Here is a 15,537-nt window from a genome sequence, read left to right as displayed (position 1 = left end):
AGAGTTTAGTAATGTAAATAGATAACATATCATCATTTAGCCAAGGAATCACATTATGAGCATATTCAAACCACATTCAAGAGGACACCAGATTTCCTTGAAACACCTGTAGATAAAGGAAGAAAAATCATGGTGGATGTGTAGCCAGCCTCCAACATAGGCTCCAATGATTCCTGCCTCTTGGTATTCAAGTCCTTGTGCAGTTTCCTCCTACAATGTATCATAATTGGTCTTTGTGACCAAGAGAATACAGCAGAAGTGATGGCATGTCACTTCTGAAGCTAGGTCATAAAAGGTACTGTGGCTTTGTGGTATAATAAGAAAGACATTCTGTCTTTGTCCATAGTGCCTGGCACAGAACTCCTGTTGAGGAACCCCTGTTCCCTCAAACCCCTGGAACACCACACAGAGAACTATCTCCAGGTCTGGACTTCCCCTGACTTGGAGACAGCCTTATTCTCAGATCTCTCTCTCTTTTCAAGTGGACTATCCTCTGTACAACCCAGAGAGCCCCATCCAAATGTAAGGACTGGTCTCCAAGGGGGAAGGGGAGGAGGGATGCCATTTAGGATTACGGATTCCCCAACTCTGCCAGCTCTAACTGGCCCCTGAGTTGCTACTATGTAAATTAAATCTACCCTGCACCACCCCTCTCTCTCTATATATATATATAAAAAGTAGTAGGGTGATAGGAGCATATCTGTTCTAATGAGGCAACTCTTAGCAAGCCTCTAGATAGCTTCAGGATGGAGGCAGGTCATCAGAAAGACCAAGCCTTGATTAGAAGCTTGGAGCTTTCAGCCCCAACCCTCAACCTCCAGGGAGGGAAAAGGGGTTAGAGATTGAGTTAATCTTGAATGCTCAGTGATGTAATTAATTGTGCTTACTTAATAAAACCTCCATAAAAGCCCCTAAACAATGGGGGTTTAGAAGAGCTTCTGGGTTGGTGAACACATGGAGGAGCTGGGTGAGCGGTGCACATGGAGAGTGCATGGAAGCCTCTAACCCCCATACCTTCTATGAATCTCTTCCATTTGGCTGTTCCTGAATTGTATCCTTTATAATCAACCTGTAATAGCAAGTAAAGTGCTTTCCTGAGTTCTGTGAGCAATTCTAGCAAATTACTGATCCTGGGCTGCCTGGTGGGGATTGGGGATGTGGTCGGGGAAATGTCCGAGTCAGGGAGGTGCTGTTCTCTGAAAGGTAGCCTAGACACTCCATCTGCAGTTGGCATCTGAAGTAGGGGTAGTCTTGTGGGATTAAGCCCTTGACCCAGGGGTGTCTGCACTAACTCTGGGAATTGGTATCAGAATTGAATAGAATTGTTGGACACCCAGTTGGTGTCTGAGTTGGTTGGTGCGAGTAAAAGCCTCTTAGATTTATCGCTTGTTCTCTTTTCCTATCTGATCCTTTCTCTCTGTCTCAGATCACTCATTGTGGAAGAAATCTGATGCTATGCCTTGAGGACACTCAAGTGGCCTATGGAGAGGCGAACATGTAAGGAATTGAGCCTCCTAGTAACAGCTAATGAGAAGCAGAGGGCTCTGCCAACAGCCATGTTAATGAGCCCTTGGGGAAGTGGACCCTCCACTCCCAACCCAGCATTCAGATGGCTGAGGTACCAACATCTTAGATTTGCCTCCTGAGAGACCTTGCACAAAACCGCTCTCAGATTCCTGACTCTCAGAAACTATGTGAGACAGCACATGTTTGTTTTAAGCTGTGAAATTTCAGGGATATTGGTTACACAGCAGTAGATAACTATTACAGTGGGGCTGGGTACAGTGGCTCACGCCTGTAATCCCAGCACTTTGGGAGGCTGAGGCAGGCAGATTGCGAGGTCAGGAAATGGAGACCATCCTGGCTAATGGGGAGAAACCTTGTTTCTACTAAAAATACAAAAAGAAAAAAAATTAGCCAGGCATGGTGGTGGTGGGTGCCTATAGTCCCAGCTACTCGGGAGACTGAGGCAGGAGAATGGCATGAACCCAGGAGGCAGAGCTTGCAGTGAGCCAAGATCACGCCACTGCACTCCAGCGAACTATTACAGTGAATAACTTCTTATAGCTACTCCATTTTACAGGCCTTGTCATAAAATCCACCAAGGATGGACCCTAGAGTTTTAAAAGAGAAAGAATCTAACAAATTACTCTCTGAATTTCAAACACAACAAATATTATAAGTGTAACATATATTGTATGTTAATGAAAATTCTGAGTATTTAAAATAGTTAATTCAATTTGACAAAGTTTCAAGTTTCAAGACGTCTCCTGGACTACTTCTTCCATAATTTTAATTGAAGCTATTAGCATATCCTTGTTTAGTTGTGTTTAAATAAGTAGTGGAAGGATACCCACTTCTACCCCTAAGAAATGAAATAGCTTAAGACTTTCTAGGCTCTATTTTTCTCTTAAGTTTATCTGGCCGGATGGATTGTAGAATCTTTTTAGGAACTGCATACTGTAATAACAATGTGTTAAGCACTTTCTTTATGTAAAGCTTTAGTCCACAAACTTGGATGTGAAAGAAATGTCTCTCTTATTTATTTTTTAAAGTCAAATTAATTTGGTTTTTGATCTCTATCCTTTCAGAAAGATAAGAAACATCTATCTCAAGCACTATGAGACTCCCTCCTCTCCATCTCCAAGGGTCAGGCCACGGTCTTAGTCATTGCCAAGAGCATCACAGAAGGCCTCTGTCTCTGGTTCCTACCTGGCCCTTTCTATGCTCGTTAACTGATGCTGCAGCCTGACTTCTTCAAGACTAAGTTGGGCTGTATGCTTGCAATCATGGGAGGAAAACAAAAGAGGGTATAAACACAATACAATGCCTCGACAAATCACTCCATCTCAGGGGGTCAGAAAATAAATTAAATGTTAGGAAAAACAGAAAAGAAGTAAGCAACATAGTGCCAGCCTTTGGGTTCTTAGACACTCAAAAGGAAACAGAAAGTACAGAAACAATACACCAGGAAATAAAAGAGGGCATTTTTAGAAGTACCATTTAAATTGCAAGGGCTGCAGGAATCAACAGAAGGAAATAATCCGGGCGAGGGGGAGGGGACTTAATAAGAATAATAATTATATATATTCCCTCAAATTTGTATGGAATTTATAAATTATGAGGGATTTTCACACATTTATAACTTCATTTTAGACACTTACAATGAAATTAAGTAAAATGGGGTTGGCGGGACAGATGGTAACATCTTTATTTTACAGATGAGGAACTTGGACTCAGCTAGCTTTGGCGACTTGTTGAGAAAGTCAGAACCAGTTAGTCGTGGAATATAAAATTGAGCTCGGCTCTCTTCCTACCTAGTCTTTTCTCTGCTCCACTCCCACACTTCAGTGAGAGTTGCTTTCCTGAAGGAGTAAGTTCTAAAGCAGGATTGGAAGTTCCTATAGGGACAAAGAGAAGAGGCATCCACGAGTGGCAAGGAGTGTGAAAGGGATGAAAAACACATAAGAAGAAATGGAGACAGGCAGAAGGTCCCAGCTACAGGACAGAAAAGCCAGGGTGTGGGCTTCTGAGAGATGATGCTGAGTGGTGAGTCACGGGTGACTAAGGGAGCCATTGACATCAGATTGCAAATTCTCCCCTCCTACCCCGTGACAAAGAAGTTTATCTCCTATATCTCTTTATATATGAAAAACCATAAAGAAAACACCAGTATCTTCATATAGTGTACCATCCAATGAAAGCATATGCCATCTCACTTGGGCCCTTTATCAATCTTAGTCACAGTGCCCAATATCGTTTCCATTTCTCATTCTCTGAGTTCTGTTATCCAAAGCTTATCCTCTTGCCTGGACTACAGAGACAGAGGTGAAATCTTTGAGAAGGGGATCCTATCCACTTGTCATTATACCTCTGTAATTCTTAGTGATGTTCCACGTTGCCTCCCACACTGACCCTGTACAAACCAGTGCAAGAGTTTCCGGGGTGGGGGAACGTTACTTGAGCCAACTTCTTCCATCCTGCAAAGGCAGGGATGGAGCTCAGGAGATGGTGTTTTGCATCTTTACAACTGGAACAAGATGAAAGGTCTCTGAAGGAATAATGAGATCCAGGCTTGATTCAAGACGAGAGGCCAGATGGGAACAGTAGAGCATTAGGATGTTGTGATGCTGGGGTAACCTTTCCATAATGATGTTGTGTGGCCTGAAGTTTGATGCTGAGAATCTACAGTGATTTCTGGCTTAGAAATAAGAAACTGATCGGTAAATGAAAAAAAAAAAAAGCCTACCTATATCCAATCTCTCCCCACCAGCCCCCTCTCCCAACATTGTTATCTATTTGTATACGCAACAGTATTTTAGCAAATGAAAATTCTCAAAATTCTAATCACATTCTTATCCCAAAGCCTGGATTTAGTCAGAAAGCTTTATGGTGCTTCTGACTCAGTAGAGTTAGTTATCCTGTTTAATTGGATTGACGGTGACAATTGTAATTACCTTAGATGAGATTGCCTGTAATGTAATTATACTTCCTTCATCAGCATGAGCTGGACTTGTGGAATACATACAGAAGATGCCTCCAATTACTGAGAGGTTAAGAAGAACATTATATTGCCTCACAAATCCTGTTTGTTACTGTATGGAATTGTAAAAATTATGGAAGAAACTGAAGGAATTACTCCTCTAAAGCAGGTTTGTGATCCAAATATGTTTCTGTTTCATAGAGTAAGATAACTACATTCCAGAGCTATATTTTTGTTTAAATAAAAAATACATTTTAAGAACTCAATATGGGGGTAGCAATAGTAAATCTGGTATTTTATTATTATTTTGTTTCTGTTTATTATGTACAAACAGCAACTGCATCTAAAAGACATTTTTAAAAAGCATAAAATACATAATGAAGTTTAACTTGACTTTTTCTGTGATCTGAAACTTACAGTCTCTAGAATTAACATAGTAAGTAACAGGAGATAACTTTAAAATACTAGTCTTTATGAGTAGATGGACCCATAATTAATACCTAGGAAGCCAGATGCTCTACTACAATGATAGCTTTCTCTATTTTCCAATTAACACATGGAGAACTTTAAAATTTTCAATTGGAAGCCTAGCCTCTCAACAGGCCATATCTGCCAAACGTATTGCAAACACATGTAGTTTAGGAGAAATGGCACATACTAGAAATCCACCCCAATCTTATTAGCTTTAGCATTGCTCTCATTAAAAATAGAGCTGCTTACAGGTTTTTCCTTCTGAAGCATATGAAACATAGAACTTGGAAATGTGCCCTTTTGAAAACTTATTCCTGTATTCACAAACCAGATGGTGCACATCAAATGCATTCTGATTCTCTAATGAAATAAAAAAGGATCCCTATTATGTTATTTAATATGATTAACACATCCTCAATTGCTAATTTTTACAGATACTCCTGGAAAGTTAAACAACTTGGCTAATAATCTCCTGCTGGAGTTGGACAAGAAGACCTCACCAAAGCTGAAAGGTTAGGGCTGTGCTGGGGGCACTTTGCTTTCTAATTCTTCCAAAATAGGCTTTGGAGAGGTGCAAGGCCCTGCCACAGCTGCTCACAAAGAAACCCTTCTTCTGTTTTTGAACATCAGAGACAAAGAGTCTGCTGTATCATAAAAGGGCTGATTGGGCAAGAAAAAGATACACACACTGCCTCTCTCTCTCTCTCTCTCTCTCTCATTCTCTCTCTCTCTCAATTTCTCTTAAGACCAGTACTTAGTCAAGCAATATTCATAGCATGCTGGAATCACCAACATCACCAGTAAACTCTAATTCTGAGCACCATTTGAATGTCTCACTCATGACATAAGCAAAAACTTATCTAAAACCAGTAAGAATTTGCTGGATTTTGCCAACAAATTGGAGAACAGTATAATGTTGTTTACCTTGAAAAAGGTTGGCTTGTCTGTTCAAAAACCTGAAAAAAGAAAAGAGAAATGGATTGATTTTCCATTACTTCTGACCTTTAAAACCACAATACTGAGTTAAACATAGTTGTGGTGTGCTTATTAATTTAGTAAATCAGATTGTCATTCTCTAATTTTATGTATCTCTTGCTTGAAGTAATAATGGCTTAAACTAAATTGGATTCTAATCTGAATCCAATTTCTCTATTGAATTCCATTATTAGTTAGGAATATGCTCAGCTGAGGAAAAGCATCCACCAGTAGACCGGAGTAAAACACCATGATAAGCTAGACACTGTGCATGTGAAACATCTGTTTTTTTTCTGTTGTTGTTGTTGTTGTTGTTAAACTTTTAAAACTTGAAGATCTCTGGTCAGCTATGTCTTATTTTATCTTCTTCTACAGATAAGAGAAACATTTGTTTGGGCTGAGACAGCTGTTTCATGAAATGCAACATCATATCTCATTTTTCTTCATGAACTTCTCTCATTTAACAATTAGGCTGGAAGAACACACATTACCAATAGGTTCAGTCGTGTAACACTCAGAACCTGGAAATAACGAGTTGGAAGTTTCAGATCCTACAAAATAAATCAGTTACTCCATCAATTCTATAATATAAGGCAAAGAATCTGAAAATTGAAGGAAGATATTTTGAACAACACTGTGCAAAAGCTATTGCTGAGTTAGGTATTCAGTTAAGCCAAACACCACGCCTGGTTCTCAGTTTGTTTTGCAAAAGCATTTATTCTACATTTCAGATATGCACATGTTCCAACTTGGGCTAGAAAGACTTAACTAAAAATAACACCACTATCACCAAGTGATGCTATGGTTGACCAATACTCCAGGATTTGAAAAAAAATTCCCCAAATGCTACAAATTCCCTAGGAACTGGAAGCTTTTCCTCTCCTTAAGGTGAAAGACTGCTTCTCCTCTTGGTGTTTTGCCATTAAAAAAAGGAAGTATTTAGCAAACAACTAGCAGATCCATCAAAAGGTTAGGATTCTTTTTATTTTAGTGCTCTTTCTTAATGGGCAAAAATTGATTGATTAGTTCACCTGGAATGTTCTTAGCCTTAGGGCAGAAACAGAGCTTTGTACGCATTAGTGGACTGGATTTATAAAAGAAAAAAGTCCACATTCAAGAATACAGAGAATTTCAAAAATACAAGAAAATAGAAAAAAGAAAAACAAGGTCTGGAAGCATATTAAAATTCTTGTATTCATTAAAAATCAAATGGCTGTGTTTTCAGTTGTATTGAGTTATCATATGTGTACTGGTTCTTTGCCTTAGTTCCAAATGTACTCATATTATCATCTCTAAATCCATCTGGATAGTTTATACAGTGAACCCTGGAATCACCTTAGTTTCTCCAAACTCCATCTACTTTTTGAGAAAAAAAAAAAAACAAAACGTAAGGCAGATCTTTCCCCATTAGATCTCCAACCTCCATTGCTCCCTTCCCCCACTTGTTGGTAAAACTACTTTCTGGAAAGTTTGTTTACCTTTCAGACAAGACAAGGGGTGAAACAGAGGAGCAATGACCTCCTTGCCATTGGCTAGAATGAAGTGAAGGGAGTTACCAGGACGCAGTGGTATTAATCCCCTGTTACTCTGATGTTACCTCAGACCCTCGTCTACTATTTATTTGGCCATACTCCCAGTGCAGTGATTTACATCTTGGAGGAAGTAGTATTTAAATGTGTGTGCATAAGATTCTGTTGGGGAGTTTATTAACAATGCACATTCCTGAGCTCTAGCCTGCTCTATGAAATCTGCATCCCTAGCAGATTAGCACCCAGGAATGTTCATCGATAAGCTTTTCCAGCGAGTATGATTAGGTAGGTGGTCTCATGACCACACTTTGGGAAACACAGACTTAGGATGATATGAAAAGTGACGTCAGGCTGTGCTAAGTGCCAGGCCTTGAGTGGAAAGGTGTTTTAAGTCGCTATCTCATCTCAGAGTACATAATAAATATTTAAATTTGAGAAAACTAGTATTTAATATATAAGTAAAACCTGTTTATTATTTGCTATTGTTTTTCTTTATGGTTTCCAAACAGATATCTGATCTGCCTTAAGCATTATTTGCCTTGGTGATCTGTAAATTCCTGAAAAAGGGAGAAAGCTTAGGTGATACACACTGTAATTAATGTGGCCCTCTGTAATTAATGTGGAATTATTTTGTACAGGGGGGTGATCTGAAATATTAATGGGCTATTTTAACCATCATCTTGAATAATTCAAAGGTGTCTGCTTAATTCTTGTGCTTTCCCAGTTCGAATGAAAATATCCACAAAGAGAACTATGTAAGTAAATACAATTAATCATATTCAATCATGTACTGTCTTGGATTTCCCTAAAACCAAAACACTGAAATGGACACATGACATCCTTCTGGTCTTAATTTTCCACCAATTCATGAAACATTTCATGCTTTGCTTGGGACAGCACAAACCTTCAACCTCCAATTATATTAATATTACGAGGGCACTGAAGTGCCCAAATATGTGACATGAAGTCCTTGAGTGTGGAATGGCCTTTTCCAATAGACATACAGTTTGCATAAACGGAAAAGAACACAATATTATCACCCCTTGAGATTTCCTGGTTTTGGAACAAAGAGGTGGTGGTCCTGGATGCTTTACAGTATAATTTCCTTTTAGAGATTCTTAGTGCACAATATTATAAATTCAGAGTTCTTCTGAAATAAAGAAAAATGTTACCTTTATTTCATCCATCATTTAAAAAAGTTATTTACCCTAGGAAACACTGACAGAGTGATCTTTTTTAAATTTAGTTTTTTAAATTTAATTTTATTTTTGACACATTATAATTACATACAATTATGGGGGTACACAGTGATGTTATTTTATATATATAATATTCATATATATGAATATATATTATATAATATATTAATATATGAATATATATATTATATATAATATATTATATAATATATTAATATATGAATATATATATTATATATAATATATTATCTATGAATATATTATATATATTTATATATGAATATATATTATATAATATATATAATATTCATATATATTATATAATATATATAATATTCATATATATTATATATATTCATATATATATATATGAATGATGTGGAATGACTGAAACAAGCTAATTTCATATCCATCAACTTAAATAGTTATCATTTGTTCCTGCTGTCTAACTGCAACTTTCTGCCCTTTGACCAACATCTCCCTCGTTCCCCACACTCCCCACCCCCAGCCTCTGGTAATCACTAATCTAATCTCTGCTTCTATGAGTTTTACTATTTTAGACTCCATATATAAGTGAGAACATGTAATTGTTCTCTTTATGTGCTTGGTCTATTTCATTTATAACATAATGTCCTCTAGGTTCACTCATGTTGCCTCACAAAACAGATTTTCTTCATTATTAAGGCTGTATAGTATTCCATTGTGTATATATATCACATTTTCTTTATCCATTCATCCCTGGGTTGATACTTAAGTTATTTCCACATCTTGGACACTGTAAATAATGCTGTAATGAAGATGAGAGTTTAGCTATCTCTTCATAATACTAATTTTAAGTCCTAGACTACCTACCCAGTAGTGGAATTGCTGGACCATACTGTCGTTCTGTTTTCAGTTTTTTGAGGAATATCCACACAGTTTTCAATAATGGCTGTACTCATTTACATTCCCACCAGCAATGTACAAAGATTTTCTTTTCCCCCATCCTCACCAATATTTGTTATCTTCAATCTTTTTTTAGTAATAGCCATTCTGACAGGTCGGAAGTAATATCTCATCATTTCCCTAATGATTACTGATGTTGAGCATTTTTTCATGTATCTGTTGCCCTTTTTTAAATTGAGTTATTTATTTTTTTGCTATTGAGTTTTTGAGTTATTACATATTTTGGATATTAACCCCTTATCAGAGGTATTGCTTGCAAATATTTTCTCTCAACCTGTAGGTTTTCTCTTCACTCTGTTGTTTGCTTGCTATGGAGAAGATTTTTAGTCTGATGTAATGCCTTTTGTTTATTTTTGGTTTTGTTTCTTGAGTTTTTTGGGTCAAATTAAAATATAATTGCCCAAACCAATGTTGCATAGTTTTTTTCTCCTATGTTTTCTTCTAGTTGGTTTTACAGTTCCAGAACTTAACATTTGAGCCCTTAACCCATTTTGATTTTATTTTTGTATGTGGAGAGAGATATGGGTCTAATTTCATTCTTCTGCATATGGATATCCAGTTTTCCCAACACTCTTTGTTAAAGCCACTGTCCTTTACTGACTGTGTTCTTGGCACTTCTGTTAAAAATTAATAGACCATTGATGTGTGAGTTCATTTCTGGGTTCCTAATTCTGTTCTATTGGTTGTTGTGTCTATTTTTATGCCAATATGATGTTGTTCTATGTACTATAGCTTTGTAATATGCCAATATGATGTTGTTCTATGTACTATAGCTTTGTAATATAGTTTAAAGTCAAATAGTGTGATGCCTCCAGCTTTGTTTTTCCTGCTCAAGATTGCTTTGGTTATTTGGTGTCTTTTGCAATACCATATAAATTTTAAGATTTTATTCTATTTCTCTGAAACAATGGCATTGAAATTTTTATAGGAATTGCTTCAAATCTGTATATTGCTTTGAGTAGTATGCACATTTTGGCAATATTAATTTTTCCAAGGCATGAAGACAGAATATATTTCCACGTATTTGTGTCTTCAATTTCTTTTATCAATGTTTTACAGTTTTCATTGTAGAGATCTTTCACCTCTTTGGTTAAATGTATTCCTAGGTATTTTAGTTTTTGTAGCTATTGAGAATAAAATTTTTAAATTTCTTTTTTGGATAATTTGTTGTTAGTGTATAGAAATACTACTGCTTTTTGTTTGTTGATTTTGTATCCTGCAACTTTACTGTATTTGTTTTTCAGTTCTAATAGTTTTTTTGATAGGGTGTTAGGGTTTTCTATACATAGGATCATGTTGTCAGCAAACAGCAACAATTTCACTACTTTCTTTCTTACTTAGATGCCTTTTATTTCTTTCTCTTGCTTAATTAATCTGGCAAGGACCTCTAATATTATATTACATTGAATAGAAGTGGTTAAAGTGGGCATCTTCATGTTGTTCCTGATCTTAAGAATAATATGCCAATAAATTGGATAACTAGAAGAAATGGGCAAATCATAGACACATATAACTTACCAACACTGAATCAAGAAAAAAAATTAAAATCTAAAAAGATGAATAATAAGTAAGGAGACTGAATCAACAATAAAATTTTCTCCCATCAAAGAAAAGCCCAGGACTTGATGACTTCATAGGTCATTTAAAGAAGAACTAATACGAATTTTTCTCAAGTGCTCCCTAAAAAATAAAGAAAAAGGAGTACTTTGGAACTGTTTTCATGAGGCCAGCATTACTCTGATAACAAAGCCAGACAAAGACATTACAATAAAAGAAAATTATTACAGACCAATATCCCTGATGAACATCAATGCAAAAATCCTCAACAACAACAAGAGTACTAGTAAACTGAATTCAACAGCATATTAAAAGTGTGATTCATCATGATCAAGTAGAATTTATCCCAGGGATGCAAGGATGGTTCAACATATGTGAATCTATAGATGTGAAATATCACATTAGCAAAATGAAGGACAAAAACCATATGCTCATCTCATTAGATGCAGAAAAAGCATTTGATGAAAAATACAACTCGTTTTCATAATAAAAATTCTCAACAAACTAGGTATGGAAGGAATATACCTCAATACAATAAAGGCCATATTTAACAACCCTACAGCTGACATTAACCTCAATGGTGAAAAGTTGATTTTTAAAATAAATGTGATTTTTGTCTCTTTTTTACTAGACCATCATTTGATTCCTATTGGCAAAGCCCAAAACTCTGCAATGAAGGTCACAGAGTCTTTCAACATCTGGCACCTATCTTTCTTCTCAATTAGCCCCTCACCTGGATATCTCCCAGATTCCAGCAAAAGTGAACACTGTTTCCAGGATCCACCACACCACTTTAGCCTCCATGCCTTTACATGTGCCATTACCCTTGCTTGGAATGCCGGTGTTCACACTCCTCTACACACAAATACACACATGCCCTCAGACACCATTCTCCCAACCTTTTCACCTGACAAACATCTGCTCCTCCCTCAAAGTCTACCCCAAACACTATTTCTGTGAAGCCTTTCTCAATCTTCCTAAACTTGGTTACTTCCTTCCCTGTGCTCCCATTTTGGCTATTTCTAACTATTCTAGAATACTCATCAAACTATAAATTATACTTTTCTGTGTAAAGGTCCACCTCCCTCATTAGACTGGGAGCTTCTTGGAAGCAGGTACTGCCACTTACTTAATAAACATTCAATGCCTACTCTGTTCTGGGAAGTTCATATCCCAAAGTATAGGTCCTGGAACGGTGAGTGTCAGTATGTGATGGGTACCCAATAATGGCTGATTTAAAGCATAAATAATTGAATGTCTCCTGCAAATTCTCTCAATGGTATAATGATTGTCATGAACTACCTACTTACAATTTATCTGCAGGTGTCCCTGAGAAACACACATGGAGGTGACTTAGTTGTTAGTAAGGTGATGGGTATGCTAGCTTCAGAAACAGGAAATCATTTTCAGAATAAGTACTGGCCTTTAAAGAGCAAAAAGAAAGGGAAACAGAGGAAAAGGAGGAGGAAAAGAAAACCAACCAAACCTGGGACCAGGGCAAAAGAAATGAACTTTCTCTTCTTAAAGGAAGAAGTTTGTTTGTACTTAGGGAAAATGAGAATAATGAGTTCTATAATAGTGATTTCAGTTCTGTAGAGAAACAAATATTACCTTTCATAGTGTTTAAGCCTTGACAGCATCTGTCCCTCTTGTTGCACAGGAGATGTGAATTATGTTATCTAAGTACTGATGAATTAAAATTGCCTCAGGCATTGTCAACTGTGATGACATTTGATACGGTTTGGATCCGTGTCCTTACCCAAATTTCATGTGGAATTGTAATCCCCAATGTTGGAGATGGGGGTCTGGTGGGAGGTGACTGGCTCATGAGGGTGGATCCTTCATGAATGGTTTAGCACCATCCCCTTGGTGGTGTTCTTGTGATAGAGTTCCCATGCGATCTGGTTGTTTAAGTGTGTAGCACTGCACCGCCCTCTTTCTTGCTACCACTCCAGCCACGTGATGCACCTACTCCCCCTTCCGCCATGATTATAAGTTTCCTGAGGCCTCTGAAGTGGAACAGATGTCAGCATCATGCTTCCTGTACACCCTGTGGAATAATGAGCCAATTAAACCTCTTTTCTTTATAAATTACCCAGTCTCAGGTATTTCTTTATAGCAATGCAAAAACAGACTAACATACCACTTCACCCTGGAATCTTTTCCTTCAAATTTTTAAAGAAGGGAGAATGTCTTGGTGTTTGAAGCTTTTTTTTTTTTCTGATTATTTAAGTCTTTCCAGGCAATTGTCCAAACCCAGGGACTTTAAAGTCTTCATTTTTAGAAATTTTCATGTAATTCTCTGTTTGGATTGACAGTATAGTTTTTTTTTTTTTTTTTTTTTTTTTGAGACGGAGTTTCGCTCTGTCGCCCAGGCCGGAGTGCAGTGGTGCGATCTCTGCTCACTGCAAGCTCTGCCTCCCGGCTTCATGCCATTCTCCTGCCTCAGCCTCCTGAGCAGCTGGGACTACAGGTGCCCGCCACCACAGCTGGCTGATTTTTCTGTATTTTTAGTAGAGACAGGGTTTCACCATGTTAGCCAGGATGGTCTCGATCTCCTGACCTTGTGATCCACCCGCCTCAGCTTCCCAAAGTGCTGGGATTACAGGTGTGAGCCACCGCGCCCAGCCAGATCTTTTTTTGACTAATCATGAGACAAAAAGTAATGAATGCTTCTGAAATTCTAGACCAAGTTAGAGTCAAGGACACTTCACAGAGAAGAGAGGTACTGCTGTGGCTCTCAGGAAGAGATGAAAAGGCAAATCTGTCTTTGTATGATCTGTACTGTGCCAAGACCTAGCTTTGTTTATTCCATTAGTGAATATGTTCTGGAAGGTTATGTTCATTATGGCACTTTATTACTAATCTGATAAGAAAAACAATTAAGGTGATTGCCAACATTTTTACTTTTCATAATGAGCAAAGCAATATATATGCAGTTATGATGAATAATCATTGGATGCAATGTATTATGGACTACAGTTAGTATTCATTTGTCAATTACAGAGCTACTACACAATGCAAATAAAAATTCTACAATCTTTTCATAATTTTCATGAAGGGCCCTTCTAGATGCAAATTTTTATTTATGCAATTTTCATATGATGCAATTTGACATGGTCTCCATCTCTAAACCAAGGGGTTTGTTGTAAACACTCTATTTAGCTTGCAATTACCATACAGTTAAATGACTAATCACAGAAACTCACTCCATGATCATTGACAAAAATGGCCACACTCAACACAACTGAAATTAACATTGAGGAAAATGGGTCTGCCTCTCACCCACACCCAGCTAATCAATCACAGCAAAATGAACTAAATATGGCTGTTTTCTAGGATGAGATACAATAAATCTGTGTAGTCTGAGACTGAAAAATTGATATGTTAGGTACCGTTTTCCCACTTTAAATACAGTAGTATGCCAAGAAGGGAAACATGGAAGGACTGGTTCACAGAGTCAGAGTAAGGCATTCTCTAAGTATGTTTAGATGAGATATTTGAACTATTTTTCACATTTTTCTTCCCTTCTCTTGTGGCCTACGAAGTATGAAGATATTGATTTTTAATGAAATGTGCTTATGAAGCAGTGATCATATTTTCCCAGCTTCCATTACCTTGATTTCAGAAATAACATCTAGTTCGCTGACTGCTGGAGACCTAGATTAGGGCTGGAAAACTCAGGAAATGTCAGTAAGAATGCCACTGACAGCAGGAAACAACTGCTCCCCCAGGATTTCACTCTCATTCCCCTTTCCAAAATTTATCATTTAACAATGACAGATGCTGGGGTCTTGTGGTGTATGTGACCGTAGTTAGCTCTCTTTCCCATTCTTCACTGTGGTTCTTTCCAAATGTCACTCTCCCCAAGCTCTCTCTCCTACCACACTTCTTTCTTACCAGTGTCAGCACATAACTTTGCTTCTTCAGACACACAGACACTAGATGCCAGTATATGAGAATTCTCTCAACATCCTGAAGCTGCTGTACTCACTCCCATATGTCATTCTCCATCCACACATTTGCTGTGTCACTATCCATCCTCATCTGCTTCTCTCCTGATACAATGAAACAGGTGTTTTTCCTACAGTCTCAGGCTTAACCTGCTAATTAAATTCTGGAGCCTATCCTCTCATAGCCCCTCTCTCACTGTGTAACTTTTGAGGTTAGGTCAATAGAAGTCTTGTTCCTTCCACCTGGGTCTCCTGGAACACTTGCTCTGGGGGAAGCTAGCTGCCATGTAAACAAGTCCAAGACACCTGGCTATGTGGAAAGGCTGCAAGGAGCAAGAGAACAATGTACAGCCAGGCCCCAGCAGTTCTTATCGTCCTAGATGAAGCACCTGTCATGTGGAGAAGCCTCTGGACATATAGCCCCA

The 15,537-nt window shown here is 37.7% G+C and overlaps 1 protein-coding gene and 1 long non-coding RNA gene across 4 annotated transcripts in view; one reads left to right on the top strand and one right to left on the bottom strand.

Moving 5' to 3' along the window:
• SEMA6D (semaphorin 6D) overlaps positions 1-15,537 on the bottom strand; it is a 585,453-nt gene that overhangs the window by 166,322 nt on the left and 403,594 nt on the right. For both annotated transcript variants that reach the window (XM_063652609.1, XM_063652615.1), the window contains one exon: positions 5,879-5,910. The gene's annotated coding sequence lies outside the window, so the exon portion shown is untranslated. The remainder of the gene's footprint in view (positions 1-5,878; positions 5,911-15,537) is intronic.
• LOC129014196 (uncharacterized) lies at positions 319-7,294 on the top strand. 2 transcript variants are annotated; one of them, XR_008494165.1, is made up of 6 exons: positions 319-522; positions 1,427-1,618; positions 2,592-3,549; positions 4,502-4,652; positions 5,389-5,466; positions 6,305-7,294. It is a non-coding gene; the product is annotated as an uncharacterized LOC129014196 (long non-coding RNA). The 2 variants fall into 2 exon arrangements; XR_008494164.1 differs by having other exon boundaries at positions 334-522; positions 1,427-1,497.

Source organism: Pongo pygmaeus, chromosome 16, assembly GCF_028885625.2.
Source record: "Pongo pygmaeus isolate AG05252 chromosome 16, NHGRI_mPonPyg2-v2.0_pri, whole genome shotgun sequence".
NCBI lineage: Eukaryota > Metazoa > Chordata > Mammalia > Primates > Hominidae > Pongo > Pongo pygmaeus.
This window is presented reverse-complemented; position numbering and strand designations above follow the sequence as displayed.